This window comes from Balaenoptera physalus (assembly GCF_965194825.1).
Source record: "Balaenoptera physalus genome assembly, chromosome: 9".
NCBI lineage: Eukaryota > Metazoa > Chordata > Mammalia > Artiodactyla > Balaenopteridae > Balaenoptera > Balaenoptera physalus.
In genome coordinates, this window is record NC_138888.1 from 778626 (window position 1) to 799443 (window position 20818).

The 20818-nt window shown below is 43.4% G+C and overlaps 2 long non-coding RNA genes across 2 annotated transcripts in view; both read left to right on the forward strand.

Annotated features, from left to right (window-relative positions):
- Positions 1 to 20818, forward strand: part of LOC309667414 — an 88423-nt gene that overhangs the window by 55868 nt on the left and 11737 nt on the right. The window lies entirely within an intron of this gene.
- LOC309667415 lies at positions 87 to 17606 on the forward strand. Its single transcript, XR_014267758.1, has 3 exons — positions 87 to 1988; positions 2042 to 6205; positions 6537 to 17606. It is a non-coding gene; the product is annotated as an uncharacterized lncRNA (long non-coding RNA).

The window sequence follows — 20818 nt, forward strand, 5'->3', positions numbered from 1 at the left end:
CCTTCGTGGTCAGTGAGCTGCCCCAGCCTCGCCGCAGTCAGACCCTGGGATGGAGACCCCTCTCCCCAGGGTCAAGGCGGCACGTGGCCTCTGCAGACCCTGCTGCCGGCATCTCCCATGAGACAAGGGCCCTGTTTGCCAGCCACCCAGGCACGTGCTTTTTCAGAAATGTCATTCTCCCTCGCCGATGGGTTCCCCATCTTGCGGCGAGGGAAGGTCTTCTGGGCTGCTTTAGGTGGGGAGGGACGGTGATTGTGGCACTGGTTGCCCATGACTCCACACCCCAGAATCACGGAGTCTGGGCTTCTCTCTGGACGCTGCTCCTCCAGCCCCGCCGGGCACAGGTCTGACTCAGCCGCTCAGAGCTGCTGAGGTGCTGCCGGAAACCGCCCGACGTACACACGGCCCCCCTCCGTCTGGCCTGAGTACTGTGAGCCTTCATATTGGGGAGGGTAATTCTTCCCATTTTATTTCTCTATTTCAGCGTTAACTATTCTAGGCTTTGTGCCTTTCCGTATAACATTTAGAAGAAGCTTGTCTATATAGACAAAAAAAAAAGCTGGATGTTTGAGAACAGTTGTATTAAAGCCATAGATCAACTTGGGGAAAATTGACATCTTGAGTGAGTCATGCAGCTCATGAACTTACATATATCAACTTATCAAGCCATCATTGCCGATACTGACTTTCTTCTTTGACACTTCAATAACAAATCATATCAACTGTTTGATGTCAATTCTGTCATGATTCTGATAAATTTATTTCCTCATTAGTTAATATATGAGCTGGTTGTTTTCCATTTTAATCCTCTTTTATTTTTAGCAGTCTCAAATAGTTTTTGAAGTAAGAAACTTTAAATTATAAATCAGCAGTATATCTAACAAACGCTTTTCTCATAGCTTACCCATATATGTTTATATTTAACTTCCAATGTTCTTATGTACTTATAACTTACAGGATTCAATTTTTATATCCCATTACCCATTTAAAAATTTTACTTACAATTATGATTTTGGGGTGTACCTTTTATTTAACGTTTGTACAATTTCTGCATCAGCGTTATGTTGTGCAGTGTGAGTACTTCAGGCGGTGATTATGTCTTGTGAGTCACCCACCGTGTAACTGGCACATTTTAATGAATGCCTCTGTGCTTGTTTGAGCAAGCGTATTGATCACCTGCAGCCCCATTCCTGGTAAACCTTTCTGCCCAGAGAGGAAGCGCTGCAACTATTCATGTTCTAAATCCTCGTTTAACAGTTTTCTTCCCCGTTTACTAGAGGAAACGCCTGTGTTACAGGAAGTACCTTTCTGATGACTCCTGTGCATATTCTCAGCCTGGCTAATTCTCCACGCTGGAATTTAATCCCCACCAACTCAAAGCTGCCTGCCTTCATCTTACTGAGGGTCTCACCCCTTTCCACACCTGCCTATTCAATTCCATGACAACACTGTGGGAAAGGCGTTATTATCACCACTTCTTGTGAGGGAAACTTGGGATTCTTGAAGGTATCTTGCCCAAGATCCCACATGGAACCATAACTCAAATACAGTTTTCTTTTTTTAATATGTATATTCCAAGTAAAATACGGCAAATGCCGCGTTATTGCATGTCTGGCTTCATAGACTAATATAGTGTTTGTCCTCTCCAAGCCTGGTTAGAAGTGCAGCGTGATAATAACATGTACCAAATCATTTTTGGATTTGGATTAGCTGATTAAAAATGAAGAGGAAAACCTACATCCTTGTACTCCATTCCCACGTACATAAGCAAGCGAAACAAGCTGGTTCATTTTGCATCGCTCTGTAACTAGCAGCTGAAAGTAACAGAATCCTAGGAGGTAAGGACCTCACACTTGCGTCTTGCTGAGCGTGTGTGTTTGTCTCGTGAGGGGAGATGCATCCTGGTTATCCGTTGGGCAGAAGATTGAGTGATCTTCCCCTGTTTTAACAATGTTGCTAGATGTGATCATCATGTCTCAAAAGCCCTTGTAAAAGTAAGTCTAAACATTATATATCAGTAGTCCAAAATATCATGAATGAGTAAATACTCACAAATACCTGTACGTATTATTTTAAAAGCTACATTAAACACGTGGCATATGATTTAACAGCACACATATGCATGAATGTTGCTCTTATAAAGTTTCTTCTCTGCATGAAGAAAAAAGAGTTTTTTAGCATATTGCTAGTTGTGTAGTATCTTTAAGATATTTTAAATAACATTCACCTTTATATCCAGTTTCCTGTTATTGCGCAAGTAACCACAGACAGGAGGCGAAGAACTTACAGGTTTTGACCTAGGAACTGCTGAGTGGTGGTTACATTTGCGGATTTGGAGAAAAGCACTTTGGGTGGGAGAGGAAGTGCCCTGAGTTCAGGACTTTCGTGAGACAGTGATGGAGCTGCCTCCAAGGCCGTGGGACAGATGCTTCTGAGCTGACTTTTGGCCTTTGCTGCTGTTGGCAAAACCTGTGTATTGTTTCATGGTCGTTTGCTTCTCTCCATCCTCCGTCCTGAGTGCTGGCTGCTGGAAAGGGTGTGGGCATCATTAGTCATTTCAGGGGAACAGCCTTTGGCCTTGCTGATCCTCACTAGGATTTCTCTACTTTTTCTTTAATTTTTGCTCTTGTCTTTTTTCTCTCCTTCTATGTTTAGTATCATTCATTTGTACGTTTCTAGCTTGTTCAGTTGAATATTTCACTTATTTTCAGACTATTTTCTCTCTTAATGTTCACATTTAAACCTATAAATTTCTCTCAAAGTACCAGTTTAGTTTCAGTTTTGGCATGAAGTACTTCTGTCTTCATTTAGTGTTAACTATTTTAAAATTTCTGTAACAGTTTCCTTTGTAGTCAATGAATTACTTAGGAATGCTTTGTTTTTGTTTTTTTTTTACATTTCTGACCTAGTCCCTGGGATAGTGACCTGATTCCTGATTAATTTTCATAAAATTTCCATGTGTTTCTGAAAAAAAATGCATATATTATATGTCAGTTGTTACAGGATTCTACTTAATATCCATTATGTCATATCTTTTGGATCAAACTTGATGCTGTTTTTCAGATCTTCTAAAACCTTATGATTGATTATATTTGCCCTTTGACCTGTGGGTTTGTAATGAGGATGAATTAAAACCTGCCTCTCCGTTTATGCTTCTTCAGTGTTTCCTTGTAACCCTTTCAGCTTCTGCATTAGGTGTCCTGACACTCTGTGTGTAGTTTGTGATCATTGATCTTCCCAGGGATTTTGCTTTGTATTATTATTTTTCATTCATCTTATTTCCCACTTATGTTTTTGGAGTTAAATTAATTTTCTTTTATCTTATATTAACAGCACTAAACCAACTTTATATTGGTTAATATTTATGTGGCATAATTTTCTCATCTGTTTACTTTCAATCTCTCTAGTTGAATTTCTTAATTTTATAGTTGCTGCCTTTTAACTGGAGAATTTACCCATTCATGATATTTTGGACTACTGATATATAATGTTTAGACTTACTTTTACAAATGAGTTTTGCTGTGTTTCATCCTGTGCTTTGATTCTTTTGTTTCCCTTTCTGCCTCTGAGAGGTTGATTTTTAAATATTTTTCCCAGTGTTGGTTGGAAGCTGAAGATTGTAGTTCTGTTTTGTTTTAACTATTACCCTTTAAAAAAATATTTATTTATCTATTTATTTATTTTTGGCTGTATCGGGTCTTAGTTGCAGCATGTGGGCTCTTCGTTGTGGTGTGCGGGCTTTTCTCTAGTTGTGGTGCACAGGCTCCAGAGCGCGTGGGCTCTGCAGTTGTGGCTCGCGGGCTTAGTTGCCCCGAGGCGTGTGGGATCTTAGTTCCCTGACCAGGGATCGAACTGGCATCCCCTGCATTGCAAGACAGATTCTTAACCACTGGACCTTGAGGGAAATCCCCGTTTTTAACTATTACCCTTAATATTGTAATGTATATACTTAACTATACATTTTAATGAAAGAATTTAAGGTTACTCTGTATCTCTCTTTCCACCTGGACAAGAAAAAAGATCTCAAGAGGCTGATGTGATGTACCTTCTTTTGCTGAAAGACATCTTTTCATAATATCTTTTTATTTTTTTCAGTGAGGTATTGAAAGTAAGTGATAATATCTCTTGGTCTTTGTATACCTGAAAATGTTCTCATTTTGCTGTCACTCCTAAATGATAGTTTAGCTTGGTATACATTTCTAGATTGACACAGTATTAACATATTAATAATAATATTATTATTCACACTTTGAAAATATTATTTTATTGCTTCCTGATATCTAATACTGCTGATAAGGAATTTGCCATCCTTTACCTCTTCAAATATTGTTTCTCCAAAACTGCCTTTATTATTGTGTTCTGGATTCTTTTAGATATATTTTTGAAACCCTTAAAGTATCATCCATGGCTCTTAGCTGATCTTTTATATTTTAAAATCAGTTTGTCTCTCTAAGCTGAATTTTGGGTGATTCCTCAATATTATATTCCAACAAACTTCTTTCAAATGTCCTTGCAGGAAATATTTTGTCTTTGCAGGAAATGTTCTGCCACTTTTTTAATATCCATTTTAAAATTTCGAATATGTTCTTTTACAAATCCACCTTCTTATACTTTACTGCAATTTGTAAAATAATTTCTTTTTTAAAATTTGGCTATTGTTCATTCATCTCTTTGGGGATTATAAGCATACTTATTTTAAATTACTCTTCAGACTAGGTTTTTTATTTCGTATTGACCTGGAATGCAGTTATCTTCCAGCTGTTATTTGGTTATCTGTCTTAGCATTCAATTTAAATGTGTTTTTATGATTTTAATTTACAGATTTATTTTTGGTTGAGAAGCATGCTTGGTCTTTCCCTTTCTCTTTCTCCACTGCTCTCTCCCTGAATTTGGTTTTTGCAATTGCTTCTTTCCAAGTTTGTTGGGACACAAGCGCGGAACCCGTGACAGGAAGACCCCGGTTCTGGTCATCTGGCAGCTCATGTCAGGATCTTCTCCCTTGACGAGTCTGGGTCTCCGTTAGGCATGTGTTTAGCTCAAACTGCAGCACCAGGTCCTAGTGTAAATGTCAGCCTCCCTTCAGGAACCCAGGAGTCCCCACCATTCCTGGGCTCCAGTCTTTTTGTGGAGATACTCCCTGCCCGAAGCCAGGAGCCCAAGGCATAAGCTTGTGTTTCTGTTTCATTTCTGCTCATGGAAAAACTGTCTTGTTTTGAGCCTAGCTATGCCAGTTTATTTTTCTCTTGTTATATTTTAGATATAGTTTCTATATGTTTGAAATAAAGGAGCTGCTTCAAAGCTTGAATTAAAAACTTGATCTTAACTAGAAGTTTCATTTAGATATTGAATAATAGAACTGTAAGAGAGGTTAGGAATTTGGGATTTCACACTTCAGATATAGTTTGCAAACTTAAAAAAACAATTCCTAAGTAATCTCACCCTCACCCTACCCCCAAAATAGGCAATCTTCAGATTCATTGCCATAAATTTGACTTCACTTTGTCTACGAAAACCTGTGAAAATTTTGGTGCATTATCGTTGAGGAAATGGCCACCTTCTCCCTTGTTTAGTTCTTTCTCAGGTGATAGCTGCAAACTGACATCATCCATTTCCTGGGAACCTGAAATTCCCACACACGGTTCAGTAACTTTTTTCTCCTTCAGAAAAAATTCTTGGGTCCTGTAACAGTGAGAAGAGTCTCTACTTGATAAAATACGTGAGTGATTATCTCAGTGCAATTCTTTTTATGCAGCAGTACATTGTGTGTGTGTGTGTGTGTGTGTGTGTGTGTGTGTGTGTGTGTGTAGTCAGTGATATATGGATAGTTTAAAATAGCCCATAAAGTTGATTATCCACTTGGAAGTTCAGCTCCTGAACTTGGGCCCTGTCATCAACACAGGTGAAGTTTTAGGCAGGTCAAGGTTACGATGCTTCACTCTGGAGGTTTCCAGGCCATGAAGAGAGTCGCTGGTTCTTTAGAGATATCGGATAAGTGGAGATACCACACGTTCTTCTAGTTATTTGAAGCACAGATTCTGCCCTTCTGAGCTGGAGTCTGGAATGCCAAGTGGGCTGCGTCTGCAGAATGTGAGGCGTGGGGAGAGCAGCCCTTGGGATGGTGTCTGGCGCGGCATCTCACTTCTATCTGCACGGAAGTTGCAGAACCGGCAGAGTCGCACGCCGGCCCGTGAGTCGACTCTGGTAGGTTTGTGGATCCTTTCCTTTCAAGCGGGGAGCACTGCACAGCCATCCCCAGCCCTGAGGAGGCGGCACTGGGAGTCAGAAAAGCTCCCCGCCCCCGGACCCCCCGCCAGACCCCTTCCTGCACCCAGACCCCCTCCACACCCAGACCCCCCCACACACAGCCGGATCTCCACGCTGACCCTGAGCAGCAGCGATTCGTTCCCTGGGCCTCACCCTGCAGACTCCCAAAGCCTCTTGGAGACAAACAGGCCTGTTAAGTAGCCCTCCCCTCCGCAGGGCCTGTCTGACCCCGGGTGGAAAGCAGCCAGTTCCTGGCCTTACCTGCCCTGTAGGAGTCCAGGGACACGGGTCAAACTACCTCTAATAACGACGCAGGGAGTTTTCGGGTCAGGAAGGACACAGCTGCTCGAGGCCTTTGTGCGGAGGAAATGTCCCGTGGAGTCTCGGATGGCTGGGTGACCCTGCCCCCGGCTCAGCCTGAAAGTGGGCTCTTCCAGAATGAACGCCTCCCTGGGTCAGGGGCTCAGTGCTGAGTCGTCCGGGGGAGTCTAGCCAGGGCAGACCCCGGTGTCCCCGTCCAAATCCCACCCAGGCCCAGAGCCGCTTCCCGCGGAGCACAGGGCAGAGACCCGAGCTGGGCCGGGGCTGGTGGAGCTGAGTTACAGGAACGGCTCATGGACGAAGCCAGAAGGACAACCACAAAATATTTCCACATGTCAGACCAGCAAACTTAAACGACGTGGAAATATTTACCCTGGATTAGAGACTTCGAGAAGTAATTAACTTACAGAATTTAAGTCTTTGGAGAGCTCAGCCTTGGCCCACGGTGGGACCGTCTGGAGAGATTTCAGAAACCATGGTGCCCAGACCCATCCCGGAAGCTCTGAGTTAATTGATCAGGAGTGGGATCTGAGTAATAGCCAAGGACCCTCCATGAGGCCTGGGTAATCAGACAACGGGCTGAGACGGGCGTGATCTGACTGGTGGCACCGTGCCCTGTGGGAGAGACAGGTTACACCCGCGGAGGTGGGTGGTGCTACAGCATGGGACTTCTTTTCTGAAATCTGTAAAACGAAACAGGTGACCATCCAGGCTGCAACGGGGGAACAGCGGTGCAGTGCCTCCTCCAGCTCTTCTCTGCCGTGACGGCCTGTGAAACTAACACTCTCAAATATAAGCTAGTTTTAGGCTTTTAATCCAAACTAAATCCTTGCACTGACTGCCTCTGTCAAGGCAAAGCGCCTGTGTGGAGATGCTGTTAAAGGTTTCTGCTGTGGAGGTGTTACCTACATTAGTTTGCACCTATATTAGTACTTGTCATATGTGTACCTCAATCCCCAATCTGGAACACAGTTACAGTACTGACCCCACTTGACAGATGATGAAACTGAGGTACAGAGAGGCTGGATAATTTACCCGAGGTTCCATAACTGGTAACTGGTCCACTTGCCTGTGAGTCTGCACTATTTCTGCCTCAATCACAGCGAAATCCTTGCTTTTTTTTTTTTAACAAGATATTGAATATAGTTCCCTGTGCTATACAGTAGGTCCTTGTTGTTTATTTTATGTATAGTAGTGTGTCTCTGTTAATCCCAAATTTCTAATTTATCTACTCCCCCATTCCCCTTTGGTAACCATAAGTTTGTTCTCTGTATCTGTGTGTCTGTTTCTGTTTTGTAAGTTCATTTATATCATTTTTTTTTTAGATTCCACATATAAGTGAAATCATATGATATTTGTCTTTTTCTGTCTGACTTACTTCGCTTAGTATGATCATCTCTAGGTCCATCCATGTTGCTGCAAATGGCATTATTTCATTCTTTTCTATGGCTGAGTAGTATTCCATTGTACATTCGTACCACATCTTCTTTATCCATTCATCTGTCGATGGATGTTTAGGTTGCTTTATCCTTGGTCTTCTTACGATTTTATTCCATACTATCCTCTAAAGTTTTGTGCCAGGTTAAAAAAGGGGAAAGAGAGTTGGAGAGCTCTCCTTTTGTTTTTGTGCTGGCTACCAAACAAAATATAGAAATATAATAGGATAAGGGGGTTTTAATAGTGGATTAAAAAAGATCAAAACCAACACATCATACTGTCCCCATAAAGAGAGGTAATTCAAATTGGCTATGTACAAACCATTCTCATACTGCTATTTTTCCTTATCTACTCACTGTCATGTTTGAAGTAACTGGATAAGAATAACATTGAATATAATCTTAAAATTCTGCTTTAGAGAACATTTGAAAGTCTGTTTTCATTTTAAGTTTCTTCTTTTGATGGATAAGGCTGAACAGTAAGTTTTTCATGGAGATTTCAGACCTGCCCCCTCATCTACCACACGGTCTCCCAAAGCATGTGAGCAAGCAAATTCTTACCAGGCCCAAGACAAACAACAGCTGTGCCAGAGAGTCTGGTAGCTGATTCATCTTGGCACAGATATGCCTTGTGTTTTAATTAGGCAGGAACCCAGGTCTGACAATTAAACAGTGACATGCCTTTCTCCCTTCACGCCAGCGACGTGTAGGAGCTTTCTCTCCCCTTTGCGTCTGTGCTGTTAGCGGTGGCGTTAATGATCAGGGACGCCACCACGTCACAGGACGTGTGGAAGGTGGATTTCCCATCTGGCGTTCCTGTGATCTCCTCGTCACCTCCGGCTGGGAAGGGGAGACGGGTTTACCGGGGAGCGTGGAGTGATGGGTCTCTGGGTGTGAAAGTGTTCAGCTGTTGGGACGATTTTCAAATCAAAGAGTTTTAAGCAAATAAGACTAAACATGCTTCTTTTACAGCATTTTTCTTTAATTGCGCTTAACACTCCAACCTACTAAGCAGGATTGAAATAGAGATTTACTCATGCTCACTGCTCAGAGTAAATGCGATGATTTTTCTTGTTTTTTTTGTTTTGTTTCTTTGCTTTTGTTTGTTTTGCAAGGATGCTCTGAGTTTGGGGGTTTATTTACGTTTAGGAAAGACATCTTGTGAAAGGATGGTTTGTAGATAACCCCACAGGCCAAATTAGAAAAAGATTGTATCTTATGCTGGATTCATGCAGGAAAAATCGTACATTGGAAATGTTTGGATTTTATTCACATGATGGTTACGGCTTACGTTTGGTTACTTCTTGTTATTCACTTTCTCCTAGTTCCTTGTTGATCTAGGACCTCGCTCATGGGGTTTACCACCCTTCACAAGCAAGTCGGCCCTATTATCTGGAGGTGGCAGCTCTCACAGCAGGCGAAGGCCGGAAGGCCCTGTCCAGCTCCTGACGGGTCAGCCAAGGATTGGGTGTTGACGTCCGGCCAAGCCAGGCTTTCCCTGCTGCCTTCAAGCTGGTGCCCCTTCTCTCTCTGAAATGCTTTCCTTCAGTTTACACGTGGAGCTCACTTACACCTCATGGCATCTTCTCACATTCTAATCAAAATGCAGGAGATATTCCTGGTTGTCACAGAGGAGGGTGATATTTAGATGATAAAATAATAGTATTTACTATATGCCACGTACTGTTCTAAGACTTTATTTATATTAACTTAGTTCTCAGATCCCCTGAAGTAGATGCTGTTCTCATGCCTGTTTTATAGATAAAGAAGTTGAGGCAGAAGAGGTTAGGTAACTTTGTCCCTATTTTATGGATGAAAACATTGAGGCAGATGGTCTTGTGTAACTTCACTGAGGACACGGCCGCTGAAGGGCAGCTCGAGGTTCGAACCCCACCTGTGCCCGGCGCCTGTGCTCTGCCACCTTCTACCAACAGTGGGCCGTACGTTTTTGTATGGAGAACAAGGAAAGTATGAAGGTTCTAGAGAAACTTGAGTTTAGAGAAAAGCGGCTATTTTCAGACCTGTTTGTTTAGACAATAAAATATAGTAGGCAGAGCTGTATGATTTGCCCCTCTTGTTGCAAACTTGGAAGATGGCTCTGACTGAATGAAGAAACGGGCCTCAGAGCTTGTGGAAACACGGACACAAAGGACACATTTAAACACTTGTCTCCCTAATGGAGGAAATCGAGGCAGATGGAGGCTGTGTGATGTTTCATGATTATGAGGAAAGCAACGAACAGAAACATTTAGCGCTTTAGCAACCTGTGCTGTTAGAAACAGATTTACAAGTTAGATGTGTACCGAGTGTGAGCGCCAAGTCTGGACTTAGAACCTACAGTGCTTGCCTATTTTTGGTGTATTCTTCAGTTACTGTTAGAATAAAACCCATCTGGTTATTAGTTACTTTTTCAGGATTGCTCCATTGTATGCACATAAGGTGTGTGATATTGAAAAGAGGTCTTTTTTTATGCTTTGGGCATTAAAACAGCTAGAGAATATCTCCCTCCCCCAGGTCCCACCAGGATCACAGTGGAGACCGTCCCACTCCCTCAGGTCCCACCACGATCTCGGTAGAGACCGTCCCACTCCCCCAGGTCCCACCACGATCTCGGTAGAGACCGTCCCACTCCCCCAGGTCCCACCACAATGGGGTTGAAGAACATTCCTCTCACCCAAGGTCTCCTGAGCCCCTTTGCAGTCAATTCCCTCTTCCCACTCTGGCCACATTTGATTTCTGTCCCTACGTGTCTTTCCAGGAAGCCACATAAATTGAACAATACAATGTGTATTTACTGTATGGATTCTTCCATTTAGCATAATGCTTTTTGAGACTTTTTCATATTGTTGCACCTACCAGTAGTTTGCTCCATTGTATGGTTATCACACTTTGGGTATACATTCACCAGTTGTGGATGTTTTGGTTGCCTGAATTTTAGCCTGTTATGAATTTAGTTACAGAAACATTCATGAACAGCTCTTTGTGCCAACATATGTTTTCATTTTCCTTGGATACATACTTACATCTGGGATTTCTGGGTCATATATTAAATATATGTTTTACTTTATAAGAAACTTCCAAACCATTTTCCACATGATCATGCAATTCTATGTTCCCAGCAGCTGTGAATGTATGAGAATTCTACTTGCTTCACAATGAGGGTAGGGTATTTTTTATTTTAGCACCAGCTGAATATAAAGCAAAAAGTGATTATGGGCCCATTTCAGTTATGGATAGACCTATGTGAATCCTTAATAAAACATGGCCCACTGAATTCAATTGTGCACTTAAAAATACATCTTGATTAATATTTATCCCCAAATGCAAGATTGTTTCAACATCAGAAGATCTAATGACTTAACTCACTACTTGGATAAGAGAAAATATTTTGTATTATCTCAGTAGACACAGAAGAAGCATTTACATCCACTACTGTTTAAGATTAAAATGAACTCTAGCAATGTAGGAATGGAAAGGAGAGTTTTAATCTGGCATAGGTTATATGACAAATTTTAGAGCAAATACTTTACATAATGGACAGATTTTACAAGCACTCTCCTTACAATCAGGCACATGACAAGGGTAACTGTTCTGACAGCTCCTTTTCACATAATAATGGGGATTTTGGCCTATAGAACAAGGAAAGACAAATAAATGAGAGTGAAAGGGCTTGAAAGAGGAAAGACAAAGCTCTCATTATTTGCAGATGATTTGAGTCACTTAACTGGAAAAACTAATAGAGTCATTAAGCTATTAGAACTAATATGATTCAACAAGGTTGTTGCATGTAATAACTAGTTACAATGATCAATACACCAATAGTAAGTAACAAAACTTAAAAATAAGATTTCCTTTGTAATAGCAAATAACTCTTGAAACTATCTAGGAGCTGAACTACCAAAAAATAAATAAAAAATGACCATGGAGCAAATTTTAAAACTCTAATAACTACATAGAAGATCTAAATAGTATTCCCCATCCTTCCATAATTTAAGTTACAGCCTAATATTATAAGGATGCCAGTTCTTCACTATTTTATAAATTTATTGCAATCTCAATCAAAATTCCAGTAGCACTCAATAAGCTTGTTCCAAAAAACATATATTGGAGAAAAAAGACCCATAAAAAGCTCAGTCAACTTCATATTTTCCCTATTAGATAATGAGAAATACTTCAAAACCACAGAAATGAAAACAATATGTTATTGGTTCAATAACTGAAATAAAGCCAGAGGAATATAATAGAGAATTCAGAGATATTTGTGGATTTAATATTTATTAAATATGGCACCACAAAGCAATAGGGAGAAGAGAGATTATTTGGTACAATGTTTAGGAAAAATTAGCTCTCTATTTTGAGAAGAAATAAAACTGTATTTCTATTGAAAAATGCATACATCTGATAACTTAAATATCTAAGTTTGAAAGGTAAAACTGTAAGTAAGTAGAATAAATTATAGGAAAGTAACTTTGTGACCTCTGCTTGGGAAAGACGTTTTAAACAAAACTTGGAAAGTATAAAACACTAGACAAAGAACTTTGGTGAGTTTATTTTCATCAAAGTTAAAGATTTATTTTCAGTGACGAACACCATGACAAAGTTAATGGCCAATAGCTGACAGTAGTACTTACAAATGAGTAATATATGAAAAAGTGGACCTTGATTCTTGCTGCATCTCAGAGTCACTTGGGGCCTGTGTTTTGGTGTTCCTGTTTTTGCCTCACCCCACCCTAAATGAACCCAAGTCTCTAGGAGTGGACATGGGCACTGGTATTTACCTAGAGCCCACCCTCATGTGATAAAGATTCATAATGAAGCCCACCAATTGAGAAAGATTATTGTGTGTACCATCCTGGAGACTTAGTATAAAGTATGGGTTTATTATTATTTAACTTTTCTAGAACTCATTTTGTTCCGTCAGTGACAATTAAATTTTCCCCTACTTCTGGTTATTTCCAGTTAATATCCCCTCAAATAGTCCTCCTTCTACATTTTCTTGGATTTCTCTTCTTCTGGAATTCCTATTAAATGAATATTAGACTTAGTCTGTCATCTAAACTCTCTTTCACATTTTCCATCCTTTCAACTCTATGAGCTACATTTCTGGATGATTTCTTCATATCTGTTTTCCAGTTCACTAATTCTATCTTCAGCTGTTTCTAATCAGCTCTTCAGCTCTTAACCCATCAATTGACTGTTTATGTTCAGTAACTACTCTTATTTCTAGTTTCACTTTGGTTCTTTTCAATCTTTCCATTCTTTAATATGGTGCCTTATACTCTTATTACGTTTCTAGTCATTTTAAACAATTGATTTAAAGACTGTATATGATATGGCTCTATTGTCTAAAGTTTTTGTACTCCATTTCTGCTGATAATTGTGTCCACCAACTCTACTTCATGGGGAAATATTCAAAGATGACCATGATCAGAGTTTATCGTGAGGGTCCTGCATAGCTTTAGTTGAAGGAATGATTGAGGAGGGTCTTGGTTTGCTCTGTGAGGTGCTCTGGGAATCTTCCTGGCCAAGACCACATTTTTTGTTTTTGTGAGCTCCTTGGCTTGGATATCCTTGTTTCATGTAGCATAAGTTAAAACTGCTTCAAAATCCATAAGCCCTGTGCTTATGGATTTTGGAGGCAATTTCCTCACCTCAAGCTAAGATAGCCTTGTCTTCCTGGGCATCTGGGTGGTCTTTCTAGTCCACACTTCACTCAGCTTTGGACACATGAACCTTCTGGCTTTGTGTGGGTTCCTCAGTCCCAGCTCCCTTCCTGAGATCCCAGGTCCTTGCCTTCTGTGTCCATATGGCCAGTAAAGCCTGTGTCCCTCCCCTTCTTAAAACAGAAGCCAGTGATTTCCTGAGGCTGACAGAATGTGCCTCATAAGCTTACCACACTGTCTCTTTTTCATTTTTGCCCTTATTTTCTTGCCTGCTTAACTATATACATTCATGCATCCTGGGCAAACCCTGGAATTGTTGTAACCTTCACACTAACTGCCCTAGAGTTTGCTAGTGGAATCAATATCCCTGCTTCAGTTGGGTATCCTAATCTTATTTCAGAAATGGCGTCAACCCTGTCCCTCATAGCTTGTCTTTTAGTCTCCCCACTGTTCTGGGAACTTTCTACCCATATGGTTATCATAGGTGCATCAAGTCGCTGAACACACAGTCCCACTCTGGTCAAATTTTGAAATTGAAGCTGAGAAGAAGCAGTGGCAGAGCTGAAACCTGGTAGGTTAAGTGATGTAGATTTTTGTTGTGTTTGTTTTGTTTTCTTCTGGCCATGTGGACCAGAGAATTAGAAAGACATGGTTTCCAAAGAGAAAGAAGAATAAGGAAATCATGTATCAAGGAGGAGACACAGGTGATGAGGACAGAGTCCTGCTGACAGTTAAGTCTATGGCTTTGGCTTTTCCTGACTCCAAAATCCATTTTGTTCTTTGCTCCTTTTGATATTCCCATAACACATAATAAAATGCCTTCTGTTAAGCTAGTTCAAGTTGGGTTTCTGTCCCTTGCAACCAAAAGAGTCATTCATGTCCCCCTCTGAGTTCTCACAGTGACTTTCCAGTCCTCCCTGCAGATGAATTGGGAGAGTTTTCCTTTTCTTGATTCTGGGTTGCACTTTGATACCTGGCTCCAAAGGGACTCAGGTCATGTCTATACGTCTTTAAAAAAAGCGTCTTCTAGAGCTAAGTCATTCGCTGTCTTCCTACAGCTCCGTTTTCCATGATGCTCCCGGCATCTGCCCTGCTGCCTCCTTTTCTCTCTTCAGCCACCAAGTGACACCTGCTCCACAGGGACCAATGCAGTCACCGGGGGTCGTACAGTGTATATTCCACGTATATCAAGGGAGACCTGGCATTCTGAGGTTAATTCCTGGCCAAATTGGAACAAAATCCATGTGAATAAGATCTACTGCATCTACCCACTGGATTTTGTTGCTTTTCTCTTTTCTTAATGGTTCAAGAGTTTGGAAATAGAAGTGCTACTGCTATCTGAAAATTGTTTATGTTGTTTCAAGATCTGTTCTAAGAAAGGGTTATTAATGTTCTAAGATGTTGTTAGTATGAGATTTGTAGCAGTGTTTTGCAGACTGAGTTATTTTTTTTTATCCTGGTTGTGTGTGGTTTATCATCATTGTCTCTGATATAATCCAATTCAAGAGACATTGTAGGGCTTCCCTGGTGGCGCAGTGGTTGAGAATCTGCCTGCCAATGCAGGGGACGCGGGTTCGAGCCCTGGTCTGGGAAGATCCCACATGCCGCGGAGCGACTGGGCCCGTGAGCCACAACTGCTGAGCCTGCGCGTCTGGAGCCTGTGCTCTGCAACGAGAGAGGCCGCGATAGTGAGAGGCCTGCACGCCGCGATGAGGAGGGGCCCCCACTTGCCGCAACTGGAGAAAGCCCTCGCACAGAAACGAAGACCCAACACAGCCAAAAAATAAATAAATAAATTAATTAATTAATTAAAAAATATATATACTTAAAAGAGACATTTTAAAATAAATTTGACACATGCCCATGAGTATAAAATTATTTTGGATCTTGTGAATGAGTGCAATTCTGCCCCAATGTGAAATCTCTCTTTTAGCCTTTTCTTTGAAACAAGAACTAAGTTCTCCTTCTAGAACAGTACACTGTCAGCATCAGTTATCGTATCAGGTTATTACCGTCACCAGGCCTCGATCTTCCAGCCTCCAGACTGTGAGAAATAACAATGTATGTTGTTCATACACTGCCCGGCATTTGGTGCTTTGTTTTAAGACCTGAACTGGCTAAGACAGGGTGTTTGTAAGTGTCTGGAGGATGCACAGTGAGCTAGAGGAGGGGGTAGAGCCCCTGCTGGTGGCCTATCCGTGCAGAAGCCTCCCATTGTTTCCTGGCACCAGCCCACTCAGGGCCCCTGGCTGGGCCATATCACCATCTCCAAAGCACCTCTGGGCCCAGAGCCAGGGCGTGCGGGTTTCTGTGCAGTTCCCACACCCCATGTGACTGTGGGAACTCTGAAGGTCCATCTGCCCCCACCACAGCAGACACAGTGTTTATTACACAGGTGTAGACACGAGGAACACTGGACCCAAGATCAAAGTCAACCTGACCTTGAGATGGCTAACGGATTTTGTTTAAATTCTTGACCACAATACTGAAGGGAGTAATGAAGTGACTTAGGAAGATGTATTGGCGGACGTTTGCGAGATGGGCTAGAAGGAGGGTGGGTGAATGAGGACAGAAGCTGAGGTGCAGGTCGCGTGATTCCAGTGTGAGGGATCAGGACCCAGCCTAGCACAGCGGCCGTCTGAAGGTGGGAGCGGGCGACGACGACAGGCATTGGAAGGAGAGGCAGCGACAGTAAGATGCTCAGTGTGTCGTTTGAATAGAGGGAAGGTTCAAAGGTTCATCCAGATTTTATATCATTTGACAGATGGGCATCACAGTGGGACAAGTGTGAGTTAACTGGATTTGAAGTTATACTGTGACATCCAACTGGTCATAGATAGAGTAACATTGTAAATATAGAATTTCAGTGCATATCAGAGGTCACTGTGAGGCACCTAAAAATACCAGAGTGGCAGACCTATGCGTCATACACGCGGAAATGACCGTTGACTGGGCAAGGTTAAGGTCACTGATGTTAGATTAGTTCTCTGTCGAGGCACTTGGCAAAGGGCACACCCATCCTGGCGGGTCCAGAGCATGTTTGTCAGGCCACTCTGGCCCCTGCTACGGAGATCTCTTTCCGCTGACGGAGTATTCAAACTATGGACTTTCAGTGCTTCCTTAGCCTTTAAAATAAAAAATCACTTCATTTATTTGTTTTTTAATCAAGTTGATGAAAACAGTCCCCATCCTGTTGTATTTTTTTTAAAAAAAAAATCCACTACTCTTTGGGGAAAAGAGATAGCTGGGGGTCTCTGAGATAAGCCTGCCCAGTGCTGGTGTGATTAGAACATTGAAGCCAACCTGGGACCTTGTGAAGGTGACTGTGAACACAGCACAGCCCCTCAGGGCCCGGAGTCAAGGGTGGAATGTGGAGCAAGGAACGAGCTCTGAGTTCTCAGACGCGGCAGTAACTCATGGCTAGGAGTCTGCCCAGGCGGACGTTGCTGCAACTGTCCTAGTAAAGGACGCAGCCACTGTCCTGCTGTGACGGGCGGGTCCAGCCCCCGGTGGCGCCCTTAGTGAAGCCCAGGACCCCGGCGCCGGCTCTGCAGGGACCCAGCCGCACACGGTCTGGGTCCCAGTTCCCCTCAAGGTTCTGGCCAGGTCAGCGCGGGCTGGGGTCCCGGGTCGGTACACAGCACACATTTGCCCATGTGAGGTCAGGCCGGTTAGACGCGGGAGTCGGGAGACGGAGAACGGAGAGCAGCCTTACGGCCGAGAAGGCGGATGGAGGCAGGCTCACCTGGGGCCGTGTTGTCCCGCCGCCTCCCCGCCCCCAGCTCACGTGGTGACGGCCTGACGCCTCTGTGGCCGTATTTGGACGGAGAGTTGAATCAGCCCTGGGACTGGCTGCCGTCTAAGAGGAAGGGCGCCCTCCACGTGCCCGAGGGGCGAGAGGCCACGTGCGCGTGTGGCGAGAGCGCAGCCCGCGGCCGGGCAGTGGCCTCGCCAGAGCGGGCACCCTGCCCTTGGATTTCAGCCTCCAGGCGTGCTGTTAAGCCCCCGGTGTGCGGTGCTCCGTGAGGGCAGCCGGCGCCCGTAAGCCCGGGGCCGGAGGCTTGCTGGCCTCTCCCGCATTCGCCCCCGGAGTCGCAGCCCGTGCCTCGCGGGGCTGGTACCGCCGCGGGGGCCTCACCACGCGGGCCCGGGGAGCGAGTGGGAGGGGGGTTGGCCAGGCACCCTGGCGCTTGGGCCTGACCCAGCCACCCCCCCGCCGGTGCCCGCTGGGCAGCAGTGGGTGCGGGGAGGGTCCCGGCCCGCGGTGTCCCGGGCCCCCTCCACGGGGGGCCCCGTCCCAGTGACCGCGGGTCGCCAACGTGGTGCGTCTGGTCCCTGAGCTCTCACGGCTGTTTGGGACCGTGGGACGTTTAGAAAGGACACCTTGTCCCCTTTGGGCTGTGTAGACGGATTGATTCTGAGCTCGGCAGTGACAAATATTAGAATAGCAACAAAATGCAGTTTGGATTAATCACGTGTAAGCATAGCACCTGTTGTATATATAGATCTTACTATTTTTAATGCATTTTGCTCTGTGGTCTAGAAAATTGCAATAAGGAAAACGTACCCCTTAAGCTTACTCTCCCCATAGGTTTCTCAGTTAATAAAAGGTGATCGAAACCACACGTGTTTTATTTTCCATCGCAGCCCGTCACAGCCACCGTGGGCGGCAAGCTTCAGCCGTTTCAGGCAGAATGACGCTGACCTGTGGGCTGGAGGCCGCTGGGGGCCCGCATGGGGCCTGTGTCCAGGTGCTCGTCCTGTGAGCGGCCGGCCGCGTCTATGCCGCCCTCACATCCGTGGCCTGCCCACGCCTCAGAAGGAATCCCCGCCCTGGAAGAATGGAAATGGCTTCCAGCACTCGTGCCCAGAGTTTAGGAAAGTTAAAATAGAATGTTCTTCAATAAAAAATAACCTAGTATTTGTTTCACAACTTAGACTTTGCAGAGAGAGAGGGAAGGGGGAGAGAGAGAGACAGACACAGACAAAAGGACAGAGACAGAGACAGAGGTTGGGAGGGAGGGTGGGAGAGTTCACTTTGGGGCGGTGGGAACACAGCTGTGGTGGTCCTAACCCCAGGCCTTCTGGTTGATGTGCCCTAGTTTTACTGGGTGAACTGGCCTTTGCCCGGGGCCTCCATCTCACACACCTTAGCTTCTGGGCCTCCCCCCACCACTGTGGATGAACGTCCAGTGGGGACAGGGTCCAGTCGCCCCAACACGAGTTCCTCAGAGATGTATCTGCCTCCAAAGGTCCCACAACCAAGTCTTTCTCAGATCCCAGAAGAGTCAGGATGCTTCTAGAGCAATTCCAGGTACAAATGACCAACAACACAGGAGGCCGTCCACATGGAAACACCTGTGAAGATCAAGCGTTACCTGTCCCGCCTGGAACCCTCCGAGCCCCCCGACTGCCCCTACTCCCCCTGCTCCCCAGAGTCAGGACTGCCCCAGCTCCTCAGAAACGCCTGGGGCTGAATTCCTGAACTCCTCACTTTAGTTTCAAACACTGACCATAGATACACACACTTCTTCTTGCAGAATGAGAAGCAAAATTTTAGAATAACTCATTTTAATTTTTCTAACATTTACAGTTATCCAGACATTTTTATCCATTTATAGTAATTATACTGTTCTTCTTTGTTAAAGTAAATTTCACTTAAAACTAGTTTAAAATAGGTAAATGGAGCATTCTATGGGCAAGTGAGCCCATAGAACCTTATTTAATAGTCTTAAGTTCAGTTATATCATTAAAATTTAGAAATTTTTGTAATATTATTCTTAATTCTGGTAAAATACACATAAAATAGAAAACACCATCTTTAAGTGTACAGTTCAGTGGTATTAACTACAGTCTCATTGCTGTGCAACCATCACCAACATCCATCTCCAGACCTTTTTCCTCTTGCAAAACTGATATCTTGTCACCATTAAATCCTAACTTCCCCTCCCCTCCCCCAGCCCTGGCACCCACCGTTCCTCTTCCTACCATTCTACATCATGTGACTCCTCTAGGTACCTCGTGTAAGTGGAAGCACACAGCATTTGTCCTTTTGTGACTGGCTTTCTACTGAGCATCATGTGCTCAAGGTCCATCGGTGTTGTAGCAGGTCTGAGAATTTTCTTCCTGTTTAAGTCTGAATACTATTCCGTTGCACTGATGGACACGTGGATTGCTTCCATGCTTTAGCTATTGTGAATCGCACTGAGATGAACACTGGTTTCCAAGTATCTGTTCAAGACCTTGCTTCCAATTCTTTTGGAAAAATACCTGGAAGTGGAATTGCTGGATCATGTGGTAATTCTATGTTTAATTTTTTGAGGAACCTCAAAGCATCTGTACCATTTTACATTCCCACCACTGTGCACCAGATTCTGTTGTTTTTAACATGCCAGTTTTGTGTATGACTTTCATACTAAATGTTAGTTTATGTTATATATTGCTTTCATTTTTATATAAATTTTTGCCAGAGTAAGTCCTCAGTCCCGTTACGTCAAATGTGACTTTAAGAAAATAATTAATTTAACATTATTTAATGTCAATAATAATAGCTAAATACTATCTTAAAGAAAAACCTCTAATGTGTGAGATTTATCAAGGGAAGATGCAGGACAAAGTAAATTTGGAAAAGCTACTGCTGAGATGACAGCCACATCAAGCCGAGGGGTGCGGACAGCGGGGCTCTGGGGCCGCTAACTCAGGCTAGGGTTGGACTGTTCTGGACTCAGAAGACCTCCCCGGCTGGTTTCGATGCACAGCAGTACTTCTGCACACACCAGCAAGGGGCAGGGTGTTGCTATCATTGGGTGCTGCCTAAATCTCTCTTGTTGAAATATAATCTTTATATTTTATCAGCATCATAAAGCAATTATACATTTTCAAGCAAGGAGCAAGTGTACCATATGTAAAAGTGATTGGTTCTTCTACCTTCTTCAGAAAGCAGTATTAAAAATCATGTATTTATATAGAACTTTAAATTTTTAACTAGATCTCATTTCATTATCCCATTTTTATAATAACCATTGGAGTTTGATAGGTATTATTATTTTCATTTTCCAAATACTTGACAAAGGCTGTGTCACAGTGAGAGGAGTGATGAAATTTCATCTTGGAAAACCCATTTAAATGCATTCT